The sequence below is a fragment of the Lactuca saligna genome, chromosome 9 (assembly GCF_052625555.1).
Source record: "Lactuca saligna cultivar CGN05327 chromosome 9, ASM5262555v1, whole genome shotgun sequence".
In the NCBI taxonomy this organism is placed as follows: domain Eukaryota; kingdom Viridiplantae; phylum Streptophyta; class Magnoliopsida; order Asterales; family Asteraceae; genus Lactuca; species Lactuca saligna.
The window spans coordinates 65,668,744-65,691,299 of NC_136425.1; positions in this window are offsets into that span (position 1 = coordinate 65,668,744).

The following is a 22,556-nucleotide window of genomic DNA, read 5'->3' on the forward strand; positions in this document are numbered from 1 at the left end:
TACCATTCGTTGAAGGATTTACATACATTTCATATGCCTCATGTATCTGTTCTTTCGAAAACTTACTTGATTGATACATTTTTCCCTTTCCTTCCAACCAATGATCAATATTTCTTTTAGTAGTTATACCTTTCGCATTTGAGATTTTGTCAGCTTGCTTCTTCGGAAGATTATAAAATTTTGTTGAACTTGGAACATAATCCACTTTTGGTTTCGATAGATAAGACTCATGATAAGAAGTATTCATTTGTGATTTTGAAATCTGCTTTTCAACCTTTTTCTGAAAACTTTTTCTTGGAAGTGTTGTTTTTGTTCCATTTGAAATGTTTGTTTTAATATTTGAAAATGAAGCATTTTTCTTTTCAAAAAATTGAGTCTTGGATCTTCCTCTAAAAACTTTTCCTTCTTTTGAAAAATTTATTGATGTCATATTTAATGACTCAATAGTTTGCCAAAAAATTGTTTTTCTTGCTTGACGTTTTGAAATATTATTTTCCTTTGAAAAATTTTCAACTTGAGCTTTAAACTCTTTTGAATTCAATTTTATTGCTTTGTTGACTGCTTTAACCTCTGTTTTAACACCTTCTTGCTTCGTGAACACATTTGCAGTTGTGTTAACTATCTTCTTTTCAACTTTCAACTTTTCAACTCATATTCTTTTTAGTTTTTGACGTTGAAATATATAAAAATTCTTTGTGAGATTGTTTTCAACTGTGTTTTGATTTGAAAAGAAACCTTCATTTGAAGTTTGCTTATTGTCTTCCTCAACCAACTTTTTGAACTCAGGCTTTATATTTTCAACATTGCCTGTTGTTACGAAGACTTGGTTTGGAAACACAATATCATCAGTGCATTTGAAGATTGGATAAACAACAATATTCGATTCAAGATAATGAGCACCTTTTTCACTAAGAATTTTCTCAAATTCTTGTGTATCCAAATAAACTTGATCAACAACCACTCGAGGAATTTCTAATTCTTTCGAACTTTGAATTGTCTTCGAATTTGTGTTTTCTTCCTCATTATCACTATCATCGGTTTGACTATCATGTATTTCCACAAACTCCAAATCACAAACTTTCGAAGTTGAGGGTTCATCAGTGTCAATTTTTATGAATAAATCTTCACATTTTTCTTTCCTTTTAAAAGAATTTGCTACATTTATGACAGACAATTGAGAACAATCTACATCCTCTAAATCACTAATTTCACTAATATTATCAGAATTATCTTCAATATCAGCAAAATTAGTTTGACAAGTAGATGTAGAATTCTCAGTCTTTTTCAAAATTCGAAGTTGTTCTGATTTGGTTAAGATCTCATTTACAATTTTTACTAAATCATTAGCATCAAGATAATCTTCGACTTTAGCAATTCCATATCTATACCTATCATCTGGAACTTTGTTAAAATCAGAAATTTCTTTTTCACAATCATATGAAACACTATCTACCTTAGTTCTATCATATGCTAAAAATGGTAGCAATTTTCTGTGTTGTTCCTTACTTATCTCACTCGAATGATGTAATTCAGTTAATTTTCCATACAATCTTTTCGTAGAATTACAGAAAATATTTCTCTGTGCTAACAAGTTTATTTCCTTTGCTAAACTCTCCCTATCCTCCATAATATTCGACACTTGCAATTCTAAATAATCAACTCTAGTGACTTTTGATTCTAACTTCTTTCTTGTCTCTAGTAATTGATCATTTAACTTTTTAGCTTCATTGCTAGCAGACACAACAATTAAATCAAAGTAAGTAACAGGTTCATCAAAAGATACTAACTCAGAATTATATGCAGAAACTGGAATATTAAAGGATTCAAGAAGTTTACGTACCTTGGTAGTCATGGGCGACCTGTCGGTAGACTTCGATAGGAAGCACTGCCCACGTACTTCGTAAGTCTCTTCTTCATCTGAATCTTTTTCAACTTTTGCATACATGGCCCCGTGTGTTGGATTCTTCATTTCTTCATTGTCTGAACCTGAGGACCATATTTGATATGTGCCATCCGATTCAGTTTCTCCATGAGCCACCAACGACAAATTCTTTGCCTTCGACTTTACTTACTCCAGTTTCTCAGTGTAATACGCTTCATACTTTGTTTTATTTTTCTTTTCCTCCTTCTTTCTCAACAAGCAATCTACTGCCAAGTGATTTGCACCATAGCAATAATGGCAATTAATCCCTGTAGCACCTTTCAACATCTTCTTCATTTTCTCTATTTCACTCTTCGAATCCATCTTCACTTCTTTCTTCTTTTCATCCACTCTATTTTTGTTCTGAAAACTACCCTTCGAATGATGACTTGTTCTTTGGATTAAAAGGTTTCTTAAAAAATTTCTTTACTCGATTGTTTGAGTAAAATGCAACAGCCTCATCATCAGAATTCATCAGAAAACCTTCTTCTTCATCAGACTTCGATTTTTCATTCTCTCTTTCTGAAACCTTCGAAACGAGTGCCAATGGTCCACCAAGACTTGCTATCGCTTCCTCAGCTATTTCATTAACCTCATTTTCATGAGATTTCAATTGATTGTACAAGTCATTCAAAGTCGAAGTATCAAAACTCTGTTGTTTTTTCACCATCATACTCACACTCCTCCACTCCTTTCGAAGTCCCATTACAAATATCAAGTTGTACTCCATTGATGACCTTGTAATACCATAACAATTACAACAATAGATTAACTCGTTGAACCGATCATAGTATACTTAATGGATTCAGATTCTTTCTGTTTGAAATCTTTGAGTTCCACCAGACATTGTTTCACAGATGTGATCTTTGTCTTTTCATTTCCTTGAAATTTATCTTTGAGATTGTTCCAGATTTCTTTAGCTGTTGTGCATGATCTGACATAATTGTACACAACAGGAGGCAAGGCACCTCTTAATTCCCTCATGCATTTCTTATCCAGTTGTTTTAAACGATTGGATTGATTGTCAACTTCCGAACTGCTTGAAGACACACCGATTGACTGAACTGTTGCAGGTTGATTGATTTCTCCTTAAATGCACTTCCATAATTCTTCATCCAATCCGTTCAAGTAATCTTGCATACGATCTGCCCACTGATCGTAATATTCTGGAATAAGCATCAGAATTTTTGTGGATGAACCAAGCAAATGAGAAAATGATGTCATGGAATTCAGATTGAATGACGCCATTTTTGTACGAACAAAAACTTCAAGATGATACGAAAACTTTGAGAATTTTGAAATCAAATTATATATTTCAAATCAGAATCACACAACGAACACTCGATTCACAAATATGTTTGCAGAATCAAATCCTAGATTTAGATCAAGAATAATTTTTCACACTCAAAAAGAATAGAAACTTTTTGAATCAAACAGTAGATTCAAAAATCTTTTTGAACGTATGAAAATCAGATCACAGAAAGGATTCCTACTCTAATACCATTTGATGAGATTTGTAATCGAGTTTTAATTGAATTCAAGTATGAATTCAGCAAGAGTAATAACGATGAATACGAGAGTAAATAGAATATTTGTTCAGCTCATATTATGCTTTTGAGTTTACAGATTACAATGAATAAACTGTAAAGACTGAGTGAAATGTTATCTATAATCACTTAGTACAGACCCCTATTTATAGGAGAACAAAAGCATAACAATACTAAGGACTAGACATTAAGACTACTCTTTATAATGCCTTAGTACAAATAACATTACATCCAAAGACTCCTTCTTACGAAGACAAAATATACTTCGTAACAATCAAACTGACTCTTCGACTATTACAACATTTAAGCCCTAACACATAGTAACATACATAAAAGGGTCGACATCGATGCCTTTGACCCGTTCCTACAGGAGAATACTCACATCACAAAGCTGACTGCAGAATCCTACGAATAAACCTCTGGTTGCTAGCTGGTAGATCACCAAACTGGTGATCTCTCGACTCCCCAAGCTACTGATCATCATACATATTAGATAAGTCCAAGATTCTCATAACCTAACCATAAGTCCTCACTGGGGTAAAAGACCATTCTACCCCTCACATACCCTTATCCCAAAATGAACTCTACCCAACCTTGACCCAGAAGATAAACACTTCCTCAAAGCCCAATATATATGGCCCAATTTCTAGTTGGGCCCAATCACTTCACATCGGCCTCAACCTAAGGCCCAAAACCATAATATGAAAGGCCCAATACTAGGTAGACTTCCCAAGTCAACTAATGGCCTAATTTGCTAAATTGGGCCCAACCCCTTTAATGGGCCTTGCCTTAAAGCCCAAACATATTCTTGGCCCAAAATATCTAACTTTTAGTGGCCCAATAAGGCCCAAAGAAACAAAGTCCAATGTATGGCCCAACCCGAGGCCCAAAAGACACAAAGCCCACATCTGATGAGTACGTGGGGTGTACTCCTCTGTATGCTAAGCGTACAGGTTGTATGGCTTTTACACTGCGCGTACCTACATGTACGCCCAGTGTACTGCTCTGTTAAGTCGCTTTTCCCATTAAGCACTTAATTCTCTATTCCAAAGGCTATAATCACATATCCAAGTCCTTTCCAACATCTTAATCCATAAAGTCACTACCTTGGTGACTTTACATGACCCAAATAAGCCCAAACTCCAAAAATATTATTCTACTTCCATGAAAATGATCTTAACTCATGCATGAACCCATTAAGACATTCAAGATGACAACTTTCTGCCTTCGTGACTCATTTAGCACTGAGAGTGACAACTCTAAGCCTAGGAATCAAATTTGAACCATAAAGCTCCATCCTTGGGACCAAAAAAGTCTAAAAACTCAACATAATATATCTAAGCATTAAAGAGGCAAGTTTAAGACTTTATACCTCAAGATGGTCTGAAATGAAACAACAATCTCTAATCTACAAAATTTCCTTTAAACCACCACCTTTCTTTGCTCTTTACTTGCTTGGAAAATGGATCCACAACACCAAAATGCTCTCTATTGGCCTTCTAAGCTCCAAGAACACTCAAAGAAGGATTAGGGTTTCATGTTAGCTATCTAAGGGAGAAATGGAGGCTGACCATTGAGGCATATTATTCCTTTTTTGTGTCATACCCTAAAATTTAAACCACCCGCATCCATTATACTCGTCTACATTGGGCGTACCCCAACTTATATTGGGCGTACTTTCGTGCCTATCACCTTGCATGCATGGTACCTTCTTGCCACTTTTCACCATTAGGTACCAGTATTGCCAATAACTCAAAGTGCTATAACTTCTTCGTTCTAAGTCCGTTTTCGACGAACTTTATATCCATGAAGATGTGGCGAGAAGCCTTACGCTTCTAAAAAATCCTCGTTACCTAAAAACTTCCCGAAGAAGAAACCAAACTCCTTAGAAGACCGAGATGTCAAACTACGTGTATGCCCTTGGCCTCCGAAGACATAATCGAACACTTTCAAAATGGGTGTTACACCATTAATATCACTCTCTCAATATATCTAACCCTTTCTCTCATTCTCGGTTCATATACACCACCATAATACCACCGTATTCAACAATCTCTTACCATCTTTTTGATCGAAAATCACTCCCAAACACCACCTCACTCACTCCATCGCAACCTCATGCCTCCTCTCTCTCCCTCTTGTCAACCTATTATCGAAAGAAGCAAGATATCATATAGCAGGAGGTTGCTAGAGCCCATTGTCACCCTCCACTACCAACCACCACCACCATGTGTTGCTGCTGCTACTGCTTCGTGAGTACACCACCACCACCTCCATTAGTTTTTTTTCTTTCCCATCGATCGCAAAAGCTAGCCGAGGACCCATTTTATTTCTTTTCTTGTTACGTTTTTCCTTCTTCGTCGAGCATGGGAGAGAAACAGGAAGAGGGTTCTCCTTTTATTCAAACTTCATTTCCATATGTTTAAACCCCCCTCCTCCCTGATTTTTTTAAAAAAGATAGATCCAAAAATCTCAAACTTCCATTTCATTTTAATTATTTTAACCCTCCCTTGAGATTAGTTTACAAATTAAGTCCCCTCTCTAATATTTGATTTATTTTATATCAAAACAACACCTCCTAATGGGACTAAAATAACTTTGAGATCGATTAGATTCTTAACAAGCAAACCAAGAATATAAATTAAATGAGAACACAAGAATGAATCAAATAAATGTCATATGATTAATAATCCACAACCTCATTAGAGTTCTAAGAAGAACTGCTACTGTAGAGGTTGCGTTAGGGTTACAATACGATAAAAGAAATTATCAAAAAGGTATCCAATATGATGTATGCATGCACCATTTATATTCTAACCCTAATAAACAAAACACGGCTGGACAGACCTAGTACCGTGACTATAATGGACTAACTTAATAAGCCCAATGATGCAATCTTCCATACCCAACACCTCCCTTGGAATTACTTCACAAAATTTGTCTCATTCCATTTATTTAATTTAGTAAGTGAACCCTATAATTTAGTTAAGTCACAAAACAACCCCCACACTTATTAATTTATACCAAAACTTCTTTTTTGTTAATCATGTAACTAAATTAACCCATACAGTTCGATTTGAAAGTGTTAAGTTTGCAGGTCTTACGTCAAGTTTCTCGAAATTAACTGACAAATCACATGTTAATGTGAGTGTTACAACTCTTTTTTATATTTTTTACATGCTTTGGGGGAGAATACATGTGCATACTTGTGCTAGTTTATGCAAAAATACACATAAAATAGTATTATTTTATGTAAAAACTATAACTAGTTTATTAAATATTGGTTTGACATTTATATGTTATAACCAAATAAACTAGTTTTAAACCTCAATATTTTCATATGTTATGTTGTTAAAATGATAAAACTAATAAAAATAACATATGCCTTTTTACTCAAAACTCTATGATTTTATGTGACATTGTATGTCATAAATTGCATGTCATAAAAATTTGTAGTTATCCTAAGGATTTAATATATACATGTATATGAACAAACTTTATAAATGAAACATACTTCATTATAAAATCAAGTTCCTTATACGATACATACATATCGGTTATGCTCGGCTTATATAAACTCTATACAATTCATTATGCCTAGTAACTTATACACTTATAAGTTAGGGCTGAGCGCTATTCACATACCTTAGTTACGGGGTTTTTAGTGAGTCTATATTTATTATCTAATTCTAAAAAAGTTGGCATACCCACACTACTATAACCGTGTAACACTCGATTCCTGGTACGTATTTAAATTCAAGAAATGTTGCAATTTACTCTGGGACTCGACGAGTTGGAGGCCCGACTCATCGAGTGGACTCGTCATTTAGCGGGGGTCTAAGTGACATACTCGATGAGTCGGGAGACTGACTCGGCAAGTAGGAGCTATCTAAGTGAAACCCTAAAGTTGAGGGTTTGCACCTTATTTAAACACTTTATGAGGACTCCATCCCAGCCTCCATCACCTCCATACCATGTTCACGAAACCCTAAGCCTTATTTAAGTTTTCTTGAGCTTTGTAGTGTAATTTTGTGTGATTGAAGTTTAAGAAGGAGAAGGAAGCTTATGAGATCAGGAGGAAGCAATAAGATCCAGAGTTTTGGGCACATTTCCAGCTTATTTGAGGTATAAAGCTAAAACCTTGGCAACTCATTGCTTAGATCTTGATTTGGGGCTATTTGCTATATTTTTCTAAGTATTAGTGGGGTTATATTCAGGATTGGGTGTAGAAGTGGGTTTGTGCTTCAGATCTAGAACCATCAAGGGTTCCCATGGCATAAAGGTGCCAACTTTATGGCCATAGGAGACCCATGCATCTTGTAGGGCTCTTTTTATGGCTTGTTTAGCCAAAGACCCCATTCATGTACATCAAGTTTGAATCTTTACGTATAAAATGGACCCTAGGAGGCCAGATCTATGGTTTTGACACGTTAATACCCAGTATAATCGACTGTATAGTTTTGGACATAGAGGGACTCGACGAGTCATTCTTGGGATTCGGCGAGTCGGGGTGCATTTTCCACCAAATCCTTTATGTGTTTGGAACAGTTGTTAAGATCTAAGGTTCCCCCGGTTGTCTAGGATCACTAGAGACCTGGAAATCGTAGGAATCAGCGAGTGGATGAATAGACTCGGCAAGTTCAAGGCAATGTCCCAGCTACATGAAGACAACATTGGCGAGTTCAAAGGGAACTCGGTGAGTCATAAACTAAACATCTTCTTCTGGATGAAGATGAACTCGAGGAGTTAAAGAACGAACTCGACGAATCGGTTGAAGATTCTACGATGTGTTGTTTAAGGCGAACTTGTCGAGCTCTTGCTAGACTTGACGAGTAGGGACGGGATTATGGCATTTTCTGGATATGGGGACTCGACGAGTTGTCGGGCCAAATCGGCGAGTTGAGTCAGCCAGATGTTGACTGACCAAAAGTTGACTTTGACCTTGGATTTGACTTTGAATTTGACTTGGATTGAGTGACCCTTGTAAGGGTTACGAGTATGAGTTGATAACTTAGAAGAGTTGTCGTGTAGGGATTGAGGAGTCAGGAGAGTTGATTTTTACACCGAGATCAGTGCAGACACTACACAACTTCGAGGTGGGTTTCCTTCTAGTAAGGGTGAGTCTACAGCCACAATGCCGACCCACAAGTGAGAGTGTTAGATAGATGATTGTCTGTGTGATAATTATCTAGGATTAATATGTGACATGCTTACTTGCTAGACATGATTAATGTGCTTGATATGATTATTGTGCTTAATATGTATTAGCAGTAGTAGGGGTGAAATAGTCCCCGAATGCCAGTTGAAAGATACCGAAGGGGAGGTTAGTTCCCAGTTACCAGTTGAAAGATACTGAAGGGGAGGTTAGTTCCCAGTTACCGGTTGAAAGATACCAAGGGGGAGTCCAACTCTCGGCTATGCCTGATAGTTATCGGTTGAAAGATACCGAGGATTATGCATTATTTGGTATGGGTATGATGGGGGAACTCACTAAGCTTTGTGCTTACGGTTTTTAGTTTTTTTTTTCAGGTACCTCTTCATCCAAGGGGAAGGAACCGGTGGCATATCAACGCATCACACACACATGATTTTCGCAATGAGTTTTCTGGGATTGTATTATGATTTATACTATTGTTGGATGTTGTGATTTTAGACATATTCATGATGGTTTATGGATTGATATGATATTGACAATGTTTTTAGTAAACGATTTTATAAATTACTTAACTACAAACAAATTTTTTTTGGACTCGAAATTTGGGATGTTACAAACCTTTAATCTTTGAAGCGAGATACATATGTATAGATCTATACGGGATTGACATCCCCACCTATGGTTGCTAGCTACAACCTTGACCAATCAATAAAAGCATGTGATAAGTATCTAATATCGTTACTACGATATACAATGAAGCATTGTAGGGGGTACATTCACTCACATAGCTCGGTTAAAGGACTCATTATAAACATTAACTAGAATCCCCCTCTCTTTCTTACTACAAACCATAGGCTTCGGTGTTTTCAAAACTATTTGAAGTATGGCTTTACTTATGTAAAGATACATTTTGGTTCAAGCTTATTCAAAGACTCTTTACAAACACAGTTTTAAGTATGGTTTTACTTACAAAGAAAAATTCTTTTTAGACTTTTTTAAAAGTATTATTGTTGTTAGCAGAAAACTTGTAACTCTCACCAACCTTGTGTTGACACTCAAAACTATATGTATTCTCAGGGAATCTGTAATCAAGCTATTCAAACGACGGATGGTCATGGATTTCATATATATATATATATATATATATATATATATATATATATATATATATATATATATATATATATATATATATATATATATGTTTGTTAAGGCAATTCATGTAATATTACTATTTGTAAGAACATTGTATTCAAACTTAATGATGAAATACAAATGTTGTTTTGTTTATTGTTGTACTTGTGTTATATATTCGGTATATATGTGATCCATGAACCTAGTCGCAAAGTTTGGCATGTTCCGCCACCTCGGGCGATGGTGTGACAAGAAACATACTTAAAATTAAGCACGAAAGTATAACAAAAGTACGTCGAAACGCTGACAAACTCAAATATAATACTTTTTTAAGTTAATGAACAAAAATTATTATATGTGACTCGACTTATACGTAGGAAATGTACAAAAACTTAAGCACGAAAACATAAAATAAAAAAAAATAAAAATTACATTGAAATGTAGACAAACTTGAATATAATACTTTGTATTTAAGTTAACGAACGAAAGTTATTATATGTGATCCAACTCATACGTAGTAAACATACATTAAATAAAGCATAAAAACGTAAAACAGTTACATCAAAACATAGAAAAACTCAAGTTTAAACCGACACGTGCATAAAAAAGCAAGTTATTTTTAAAAAAAATAAATAAATGAAAGTTGTAATATCATGTCGAAATGTTAATCATCTTATTTATATATATATATATATATATATATATATATATATATATATATATATATATATATATATATATATATATATATATATATATACTAGCAGTGTACCCGCGCAAAGCGGCGGGGCGTGTAAATTCTTTCGGTGATATGTTTCCTCTACAAAAATGTTATTTTACAAAAGAAAGTACATGTCGAAGATAAAATAATCAAACTATGGTGTTATTTGGGAGATGAAGTCATTTTTTGTTTCTGGACGGTGGGCTTTATAGCAGAGGAGGGAACAAAGAGGTATATGCGATTGGAGGGATATTTGAATCAACATGCTAAATTTAAGGATATCTAAAAGGGTTCAAAATTTGAATGAATCCGGGATTTGAGGGAACCATATCAAATTGTTGAGAAATATAAGGAGATTTGATGATAAATATTTGAATTCAAAATGTGGTTAAAATTTAATATTATTTTATTAATGGTTACTTGTACTATCAGATTCATCATTTGGACGTCTTAAAAAAATAATATTATTATAATCAATCTATTTTTAGAAATAGTTAGATTTCTTTTATAAGATAGTAAAGATATATATATATATATATATATATATATATATATATATATATATATATATATATATATATATATATATATATATATATATATATATATATATATATACATACACACACACGTACCCTTTTTTTTAGATTAACGAAGAAAATTTATTTAAAAAAATCAAATTATATATACTACGCTGAGTAAACATGAAAGTTTAGAAATTAAGGAGTGAAAGTAATATTTTATAAAGTTCAAAATATATTGTGTCAAAATAATATTTGAAAAGGTAGTGTCGTCCCTATGGTTTAACGATGATCACAAACTCAGTATCGACCGAAATTATCTTTACATTAACAAATGAAAACTAATTAACAAACGAGAACTAACGATAGAAAAAATTACCATTCTTGTTACTTTTGGAAACCACAGGTTTCATATTCATTAATTTTTTTTAGCAAATATTGGATTATGACTTTTAAATCGTCTTAACCATTTATGTAATTTTGACCTTTATTTGTTTAACATGTAGTTTTTGGGTAACTGGATGCATGTTTAATTTATTGTTGTATAGGGGAAACAAAGAATTAAGAAACTAAAAAAAGATAAATTTTTAAAATTAGTTCTTATGGTTTACAAAAATCTTAATTTTCAAGACAACGTTACAAAACATCATATTGGTGGTCCTTGTGGGTTTATTTTCTTTCGTGTTTTGTCTTTAACTTGCCTAAAATGATTTTTATACCCTTTCAATTTAGTTTGGATTTTATTTTAGATCATTTAATTAATTTCAAATTATAAAAAAAGCAAAAAATAATAATATGTCCCATCCCACCCCACCGTATCTATACTTTCATTTTCTGCCCATGTATCTTCATTTATTCTTCTTCATTTTGACTCTTCTTTTCTCTATATACTCACCCAAAGATCTACAATGAATAACAAGATAAACATCTCTCTGAAAAGGAGATCATTGGAGATGTTGACTCTAGTTCTTCCCACTCCCTACCATTACATTATATGTACGGTATTGTGCTTCGTTGGTCATAACACTATTACGCTCCACCGTTTCTCCCTTTCCTACTATCACCTCTGTTCTGTCGGTTACAAGTTTACCTTCTTACCCCGTTATGGAGCATCAACCAATGGATGCTCCACCTTGACAACATTTCACCGTTGCTTGTTGATCGCAGCCCCTCTACTGCTACTAGAACTCGTCATGAAAAAAATAGAAACCATGTCGTGGACAAGCAAAACCCTAATACTACAGTGAAGAAACTCATCAATACAAGAGAAAGAATATTATTTTCTAATAAAATGGGTGTTGATTCCACCATGGATGATACTTATTATTCAGAGGATGCAAGTTGGAACCATTTCTTCCTAACCCTTAACTATGTTTGTCGAAGTAGCTTTAAATGTGGTTGATTTGCTTTCTAGATTGATTCCACCTAAGCCATCCTCCCTTGAAGGATTTACATCCCCAAATGATTTTATTAGTCTTATATTGGTTCTTTGTATGGAGTTTTTCTTATGCTGGATGAGAACGTGTGATGGTATCAGGATTTAAAAATTTAATCAAATTGATCTTGAAGTTATTGTGCCACAATTAAGTAATAAGAACACATATGTTATTCAATATGTGCTTAGAGATGGCGGTCAGATATGGTGAAGGTGATGCTCGAAGTTAGATGAGGTGTTGGCGAAGGAGGTAGATGAAGAATGAGATGGTATATGATGCACCGAGTGTGTGTTTTTTAAGTTTAATAGTATAAAAAAAAAAGAATGCATAAAAGAAAAAGCGAAAAAGATGTTAGGAAGGGAAATATAGTCTTTTTATATGGATAATGACCAAACCATGTAAATAAATAAAACACGATAACCACTAAGAAAATAAAACACGAGAACCAATAGTGTGATGTTTTGCGACATTGTCCTTAAAGAGGGACTTTTTATAAACCACAGGCACCGATTTTGAAAATCTGTCCTAAAAAATGTGTTTGCCGCAAAGTTTCAATGTAGTTGATTGTAAATATATTAAAATAGTTTAAAAATAAAATTATGAGTTGACTGGGAAAAAAAAAGGACTGAGCAAAATTCGACTAATAAATAGCAAATAGGCGTGTAGAGAGCGCGTTGGTGGTGAACCTTGTTCCCACGTCGAATGACGTCAATCCTACATTGCAATTGGTCCCATGTGTACTCTATGTTCCAAAACACAGGAACATGTGTGTATGACAAAGATATTATAAATTATTATATAGGGTTAATTAAAGATTTGGTCCTTGTGGTCTTCAACAAATTTCACATTTAGTCCCATTATTCAAAAGTTGACACATGTAACGTCTTATTTTTCATTTTTCTAAATAGTTATAGGATTATAGAATAATTTAATATGCAAATAGCAATAATAGTAATAACAATACATGATAAGTTAGAAGTAATAAAAAGATTAGAATGGAATGATATTGGTTTTTTATGTCTTTTTACACCTATTTCATTCTTGTTTTTTAAGACATGGTCTCACTTTTCGGCAAATCCTTGGAGATTGAACTATTGGTCACCACATGACTACTCACTCTTTAACAAGCTCTCTTAAAATGTAACAAATTTTCAATCTCTCTGCTTGCTACACTACCTCTCATGCCCACCTTTCGAACACTCAAGCCATGTATGATCCTAACTGGAAAGCAACAATGGATTCTAAAATAGCTTCTCTACACTCCAAAATTAATTAGATTCTTCTTCCTCGACCTTCTCATGCCAATATTGTCGGTTGTTGTTGGTTATATTGCCATAAGTCAGACAATCACAGCAATCTTGATTGTTACAAAGATTCGTTTTGTTGCTCAACGCTTCTCTCAACAACCCAGTTTAGACTTTGATGACACCTTCAGTCATATTGTCAAACCGGTGACTATCCATACTGTCTTAAGCATTGTTGTCTCTCAGAAGTAGCCAATTCATCAACTTGATGTCAATAATGCTTTCTTACACAGTGATTTCACTGAGGAAGTTTACATGAAACAACCTCTCGGGTTTGTTCATCCTCACTTCCCTGACCATGTATGCCATCTTTTCAAAGATCTATATCAGCTAAAACAGGCCCTTCATGCGTGGTATCAACAGTTTGTTGTTAATATCACCTCATTTCATCTTCGTCTGTCAGCTGTTAATCGTTTGCATTTTTCTCGGTGATAATCTTGTTTTTTGATCTTCAAACAACCAACATGGTTTCTCATATTCTAGTGCCAAAGCTAAGTACATGTGGTAGCTAATGTAGTTATAGAAGTTGCATGGCTATGTAACCTCCTTCTTGAGTTGTCATGTCCTCTCACTCGCAGTATTGTTGTCTTTTTTTTTTATATATAATGTTAGTGTCGTGTACTTTGGTTTTAACCCTATTCAACTCCAAAGAACCAAACATGTAGAAATAGATTTGCATTTTGTTAGGAAACGTGTTATGATTGGTCATGTATGTATTTTGCATGTTCTTTCCACTCATCAATTTGCATACATATTTTCAAAAAGACTTCCTACTTAATAATAATACAACAATATAAGTTATAAATTAATACTTAGATTAATAGGTGATAATATATAAATAACTATTAAATTAAATATATATTAAAGATAAATGGGTTGGTGGGTTGAAAATAGGTTGATAATTTTACCCAGTCCAACCTATTTTATTAAATGAGTTAGATAGATTGACCTATTTAACTTAAATAGGTTGAAAGTCTCAGCTCAACTTGTTAATTTTGGGTTGGGCTCAGGTTGAGTTAGCAGGTTGGGTCGATTTTTGTCAGATCTAGATCAGATCTTTGTTTTCCTCTTACTCACATCCTAGTAGTTACTTGTAGATATCTTTAATTCATGTGAGTTTCACTACTCTATGAAAGATATTATGTGTTGTGTGGTATGTGCTCATATGTGTTTGGTTTATGGCTTCGCAAAGAGCAATGGTTTATAGCTTCTTATGAGGAAACCATTGTTGGGTCTATAAATTTGGTTTATACTTTGCTTTTCTAGGAAAATATAATTTTCTATAATGTAATATGTAATTTTGTGGTTGTGTACGGCCGCACACCCTGAGTACGGACGTACACAAGGTGTGCGGCTGGTGTCTCATATATATATATATATATATATATATATATATATATATATATATATATATATATATATATATATATATATATATATAGAATGAGGAGTCATGTGAGTGTATGGTGAGAAGAGAGGAGAGCATATTGTAGAGAGAGAAAGTTAGAGAGAAGAAGTGAGTGTGTGTGAATCTTGTATTTGGATCTACATTCTAATCATCAAATAATACAAGATTCATCATATTCTTCTTCTCCTTCTCTTCTATTTTGATCTGACATTATTCAATTGATTGGGATTCCTCACCATCAATTGGATCTGATTGATACACAAGGAATTTGGGAACTTACAACCATTTATAGCTCTGTTAGGGGCAACAATTTATAGCTCTATTAGGGGCAACAATTTACATATCCGCTAAGACAATAGTTTATAGCTTCGCAAGATGAAATCGTTATAGCTTCGTAAGAGCAAAATGAGTTTTTGATCGAGTTTTAGAGCAAAAAATGATGAAAAAAGTTGTTTTTTCGTGAAGCTGTTGAAGGTGTGCAACCAGTTAAAGGTGTGCGGCTCGGTGTGTGCGGCCTCGGTGTGCGGCTTAGCAGCTTCTCGCGTGTACGGCTTCAGAAGGTCTCCTCGGCTAAGCGGCTTCGGACGGTGTGTTGGTCAGCTCACGTCTTCGTAGCGTTCATTAAAAAATTCAGGGGAGTTTTGGGGTTGCCGGGGATCGAACCCGGGTCCCCAGGTTTATAGCGCCTTACCAGTCGATCTAGCTTGCTAGATGGTACAAGCCTGCGAAATTTAATTGAAATATTAGTCTTTCGCTGCCCCTCTTTCGCATTTTTGACATTTTTAATCCCAAAATCAATTTCTTCTATTTTTAAGCTACATTTTCTTCCAAAGATTTTAGTTTTTAATTTTTGACTTTTTTGTCACACCCCCGAACCAGACGGCGGAAACGTCCGGGGGCTGTTGTGACTCATTGAATACCATCACAATGCATATGCATGAAACATAACATTATACATCACCAACATTGGAATGATACAACTGGTAACGTTACATTCATTACATTGTTCAGAACATTACATTCTCAAAAAAAATAACTGTTTGATACTACTTAAACCACAGCAAAACGTCATAGAGTACAAATCATCCTTCACCTTATCTGTTACCTGAGAATACAAGTATTTTGAAAACGTCAACATATGAAATGTTGGTGAGTTCATAAGTAGTGTTTGAAATCCAATGTATTGTTTGAAAACCACCAGAAAATCCGATATTTTCTAAAAATAGAATAGTGTAAAAATATGTGATGATCCATGAGTATGCTTGTTTGAATTCTATAGATGTAAGCATAAGAGTTGTGAAATTCGACCGGTAATTCATAATTGTAATTGTTGAAAACCCGATGTTTTCCTATCACTTTGCTTTACTTAGTTTGTGTACCGTTGTTTCGTTGCGTTAGAGGAAACCGTTGAGCTCCGGAGGCATTGAGAATACAGTGGGTGGTGAAGTGTTGTGACGTGCGTTAATGAAAACGTCCAATCGACAACCTTACAAGTGATCCCTTAGGCGTCACTCGTAATTCTTCACACCACTCAATCCTCCCGGACTTGTGTAGTCCCACGACCGGAGGGAAGAAGAGAAGGTGCGAAACCCTCGGTATTTCCCCGCGTCGTTCAAGACCATTGCAATTGCGAAGGGCCCGAAGCCCAACTCGCAATCGTGAGTTACAGACTTTACTAGCAGCACTGAAGGACCCTTGGGGACCAGCAGCATGTTTGCCATTGAAAGTCCTTTTACGTTATGTCGGATCGGTAAAACCCAACACTTCCTAAGAGAGAGAGGTCTTCGGGCCTTAAGATCAGGTCATTGGGCTAGCTAGGCTCAACAAACAAGATTTTACACTTTTGGGGCCCAAAGATGGTGCGTAGACGTCTGTGCACACTCGCATGTATAGTGACTTCCCAATCGTTATTAGTTATGAATCGTAATGTCGTAATGTCATAGTGTCGTCGTGTTAGTAGTTTCGGATTGTTATTGGTTCGAGACCGAACCAATTCGTTTGACAACGACTTTTGGTATTGTAATGTATTGTATTTCGTCGATAGGCGTGGTACCATCATTTGGTCAAATTGCATGTATTGAACTAGCCTTGAGAATTTTCTGTTTTCAGTCCCTCCTTATTTGTAAAATTTACCCTTTTCACCCCTTTATTTAAAAACTTTCCGGTTTGGTCCTTAAATCAATTTTCTTGACATTTTAACACCAAAAATTATTGAAATAAGTATTTTCCAGCATATTTTTCATAGAAAACAGCTTAAGTCCTTGAAATTGCAGTTTTCTCGGTTATAACCCCTCTTTTTCGCAATTTTTACATTTTTGGCCCAATTTGGAAAAATTTTGCAACTTTGGTCCTTTTTAAATTTGAAAAGCATTTTAAACCTTTGAAAAGTACATGGAACACTTATAGTCCACTGTTTTACAGAAAAATGCAGTTTTGGTCCTCCAAATTAGAAAATTTCGCATATTGGGCCTCATTGGGCCGAAAATGTCACCTTTAGCCCAATAAGCTTGGAATTTATGTTTTTAACCCTCCAAATAGTATATTTTCAGAAAATACATTATGTAAACTGTTTTGACTCATCTCACCCATCAGATTTCGAAATATTTCATTTTAGGCCTTTCAACTTTGTATTTTCAACATTTTATGTCAAAAAAATGAGTTTTTAGCCCAAATTAAGTGTTGCAAGCCATTTGGCTATTTTTCTTAGTATACTTTGCATGTAGTAGTATATTTTATGCTATAATGAAATATATATCTTGGTTTTTAGCATTTCATAACTAGATCTAGCATCAAAATCATACAAAACATACATATAAGCATAGAAATCAACCACAACATACACATAATGATGGATCTACACCTTTGCTTGTATTCTCCCCCACAAAAACTTATAAAAACCGAAAATAAGGGGGTATGAAACTCACCTTGGGTGTTGATTCTGTTTTTGAAGAAAGAATGGAAGAAATGAAGTGATTTTTGGCCTTTGCACTCCTTGATGAAGTTTTCGAGTTTATGGGGTTTTCTAGAGTGCAAGATCACGATTTTTGCATGGATTAGGAAGAGATTTTTGATAAAACAAGGAATACAAGTCATAGATCCAAGCAAAACCTTACCTTAGATGATGATTTTTGTGGAAGAACTTCCTTGAATGCTTCCTAAATCTCGAGATTTTGGATGGAGAAGAAGAAAGAAGCCTTGAGTGATCTAGAGAGAGTTTGTGAGAGATGTGTGTGTGTGTGGGTGTTGTTCGGCCGAGAGTGAGTGGGAGAGGAGAAGAAGAGTGACTTTGAGGTGATGTATGCATGGGTATATGTGATATGTTGCATGGATGTCCAAAAGATAAAAATGAGGTGGCAATGGTAAGTCAACTCTTCCACCTTCCTTGGGTTTGGGCCTTGGGCCGAGAATTTGGAAAGGAAGAAAGGTTTTTGGGCTTTTTGCCCCTAAGCCCAATATTAGAGTTAGTCTTAGGTATTTATTGGCCTATAAAATAAAATTGTGATTTTTATGTTTTAATAAGCTAGATTGGGTTAATCATGGATCAAAACTTTCAATTTATTTCATTCTAGGCCCAATATGGCCCATAATATTGAAATAAATGAATGTGGGTCCAATTAGAGCCCATTTAAGGGTTATAAGCCCATAATAGTCAAATTGGAAGCTTATTGGTCCACTTAGGTCCAATAAGGAAGTTCTAGTCCAAAAATGGATTTAACAAGAACTTCTAGGGTTTCCAATTGTTTGACAACTATGTGTAGTACTTGTATGATGTATTTGATTGAAATTTTGATGTTACATAATAGGCATCAAACATGCTTTAAAATTTTTGATTCAACCTTTACTTGAGTATATAGCTTATATGACACAAAATTTCTAGTTGTGACATTTTTGCTTAAAATTTTGACTTTGACTTTCAAGTTTGATCTTTGACTTTTTTGTTTAACTTTTAAAATTTCAAATTTAGCCTTTTGGTTTGACTTTTTAAGCTTGATTTTTTTAAGGTTGACTTTTGAGTTTTTAATCAAAGGACATTTTTGGTAAACAATGAGTTCTTCAATCATACCGATCAATGAAGTCTCTTGTTCTCAATCTTGTATTAAAACTGTCAAATTTTTATGTGATCAAATCGAGTTGATTAAAAGGGAAAATGAGGACCTTAAATACGAAGGCTATACTCTAAGGAAAGGTCAAAACCCTTAAAATCACAACTAGAGGCCAAAACTATGGATTTTAGAAAACTTCAAGAGCAATTTAGCAATAAATGTGAAAATTATGACTATATTAAGAGACAACTTGCTTCTGTGACTACCAAGCTTGACACGTTGAAAAACAAATTTGAAAATGCAAATTTTAATTTTAGAAAATATGATGTGTCAAGTGAGGTAGTTGCCTCGATGATTGAGAAGCAATCAAAATACGAAGATAATCAAAACAAGGGTTTAGGATATCACAGTGTGCCACCTCCTTTCAATGACAACTATAACCCACCCCTTGAGACAAATGAGGAAGAAATAAAAAATGAAACACACATTAAGTATGGCCCACTCGCTGAACCAGCTCCAACTTCAGTTAAGACTGAACAATCAGGGCCAACTGAGGGTGCTGAGGTGAAGAATACTGATGTTTCTACTTCTTGTGCAGGTAAAGTAGCCGAAGATGAGAACAAGGAGAACACTATTGAACAATCCAATGAATCCTTGAACTCTAAATTTGTTGCTTCTAACTCAGTTATTCCTAACAAATCTGTTGTTGAGAAATACAGGCCACCAAAAATAAGCGAAACCGAGGGCCTGTTGTAATTGTGCTTGTGGGAACAATAAGAGACAAGGAAAGGACACGCCACCAGGGGCAGGAAGAAACAATTTCCTAGTGAAGAAAAATACTTGTTTTCACTATGGAACACCTGGTCACATTGCTCGAAACTGTCCAAATCGCACATACATTCCCTACTACGCACAAGGATGGCAAAACGCGCCAAGAGGGATATACTCCAAAAGAAACCCCTCAAGGTCATGTTTAGACAATGGTGAATGGAACGCGTAGAAGGCCAAGAATCAAACCCACAAGGCCAAGAATCTGAATCCCAAGGGCAAGAAGGGAATACCGGCCAAGAAGCCAAATCCAAGAGATGCTCCCGTGAAGAAAAAATCAAAGTCATCTTAGCGGCCGACATCAAGTTCAAGAGCAAGTACTGGGCCACCCATCAGATCGAAAAAGAAATGAGTTAAACCCAACTACAAATGGGTTCCAAAGGCTCACTCTCCCAAATCTCCTAATGCTTTTAATATTTCTACATCTTCTGTTTGTGATAAGTAGGATATGTCGTGGGAGAGAGTACCGTGCAAGGATGACAAAGGTCAACCTAGTTTCAAAATGGATTGGGTTCCAAAGACCAACTGATCACGCTCTGTGTCGAGCAACTATGGAGGCATATCATGAGACTTCGGTTTGTTTATTGTGGTTTTTCCAGGCACATGATAGGAGACATCTCTCAACTGTGCAACACTCAGAACTTTGTTTGAGAGTATGTTTCCTTTGCGGGAAAGGAAGGAAGGAGAGGATCACTCATGGGGTTTGTGCTTAATGAAGTGAAGACTTTTTGGATCTAATATGAGATTATGTGTGCTGTTCTCAGACCTTCTGGATGCAAATTCAACCGGCAAATTACGGTTTGCGTTTTCTTCTCTATAATCCTAAGTTTATCTAACACTGTTTCATTTTAAAGACAAATTTTCAATCTTTTATATTTTTCGTTAGTAAGTATTGTTTGGGAAGTGATATCAACAAGTGATAGCAGGAAATCGAAATCTGTGTAAAGTACCAAAGCTAAATTGTCTAGGCTCTGTGTTCGATGCGCTGGTAGGCACGAAAAATTTAATGGTCTTGACTAAGTGCGGATGAACTTAAGGAATCTAGAGACTTGATAAATTTTGACCTAGATAGTTCCGTTTATCCTGACAATATGATGCTTGGGTAGGTTGAGCCGGGAGATATACATGAGAATCCACCAGTCACATTAAAGAAACTCGTATCTAGAATTGTGGATTAACTTTTCCTCGATGTACGGATTCTGTCCTTAATTCTGGTATTGATGGGGAAACTGGGAAATTCTGGTAAAGTAGGTCTGTAGAAAATTATTTTCTTTCTTTCTTACTTTTATTCATATGTTGCTTCCTCTGTGTGATCGAAAGATCCGACCTGGACTGCAACATATGCAAATCTGTCTATCTGCATCTTCTATCTATGTTATTCTTTCTACCTGTTAACCATATGTTGTCTCCTTTGCGTGATTAATAATCTGACCTAGTACACAACATATGCAACCTTCTGCTTCTCAATCCCTCTAAAATTCTTGTTAGTCATATGTTTCAGCCTCTGTGTGATTGGAAGAGAGCCGACATGGGTGTACAACATATGCACTCTAAATCAATTCTCTCTCCTAATAATTGTCTACTCACCTAAAGTAAGGAGTATCTCGGAAGTCCTTCACTATTGGGGTATATCAGGAAGCGGGAAACACGTTCTAGTACAATTAAAATTGAACAATTATAGATTGTCTGTAGATCTCGCTACTCAACTTAGGTGGACAACAATATCCTTGGTCGTCCTAAGATGAATGGTCCTTAGGAAGTTTTATCTAGGAAGATAGGATCAACTTGTCTTGTCACTTATAGCATGTCCAAAATTTGTCACAATTTTCCGTACTTAAGTGGACCACAATACCGGCGATCGAGCAGATCTATTCATGAAGAGGAAGGTACTGATAAACGGATTAAGATTTTCTAACAACTTTGATCCCAAATATTTTTGTTTTTGTTAAATTTTTTCATAAGTTTCCTCTATGCACAAATTTAGGGAGAGAATTAAAAAAAATCAAAAATCAAACAAAAATCAGAAAAATTCAAAAATCAAACAAAAAATAGAAAATAAAAAATAAAAAATAGTGTTATTTCTGTTTTATTTTTTTTCAAAAAATATCAAAAATCCAAAAATATTTTTTATGTGCTAATTTTTATTTTAGTTTTGTTTTGTCTTGAAAAGTGATTTCAGGCGTAGATGAGACTCGTGGAGACTGTATCGAGATTTTTAGCCAAAGCTTCATCCGTGATCATCGAAGAATTCTCATTCGAAGGAGCAAGAAATGAAGATTATTCTTTCGACATTCAATCCTTCAACCCCAGAAGCAAGTCGAAGCTGACTTCAAGATTATGTGACGGATTGCATTGAAACCTCCTCAATCAGTCTGTTGCTATCTTGTTCCTGCTGAAGTGATCTAGAAGATTATTTCTCTTCGTTGTTCTCTCTAAAGATTCTCAAGCTGAAAGTGCTATCTTTCAAGAATCTTTTCATCAAGCCTCCTCACCCAATGTGCATTCAGAGTCAAATCTTGAAGAAATGCCCAACTTCTC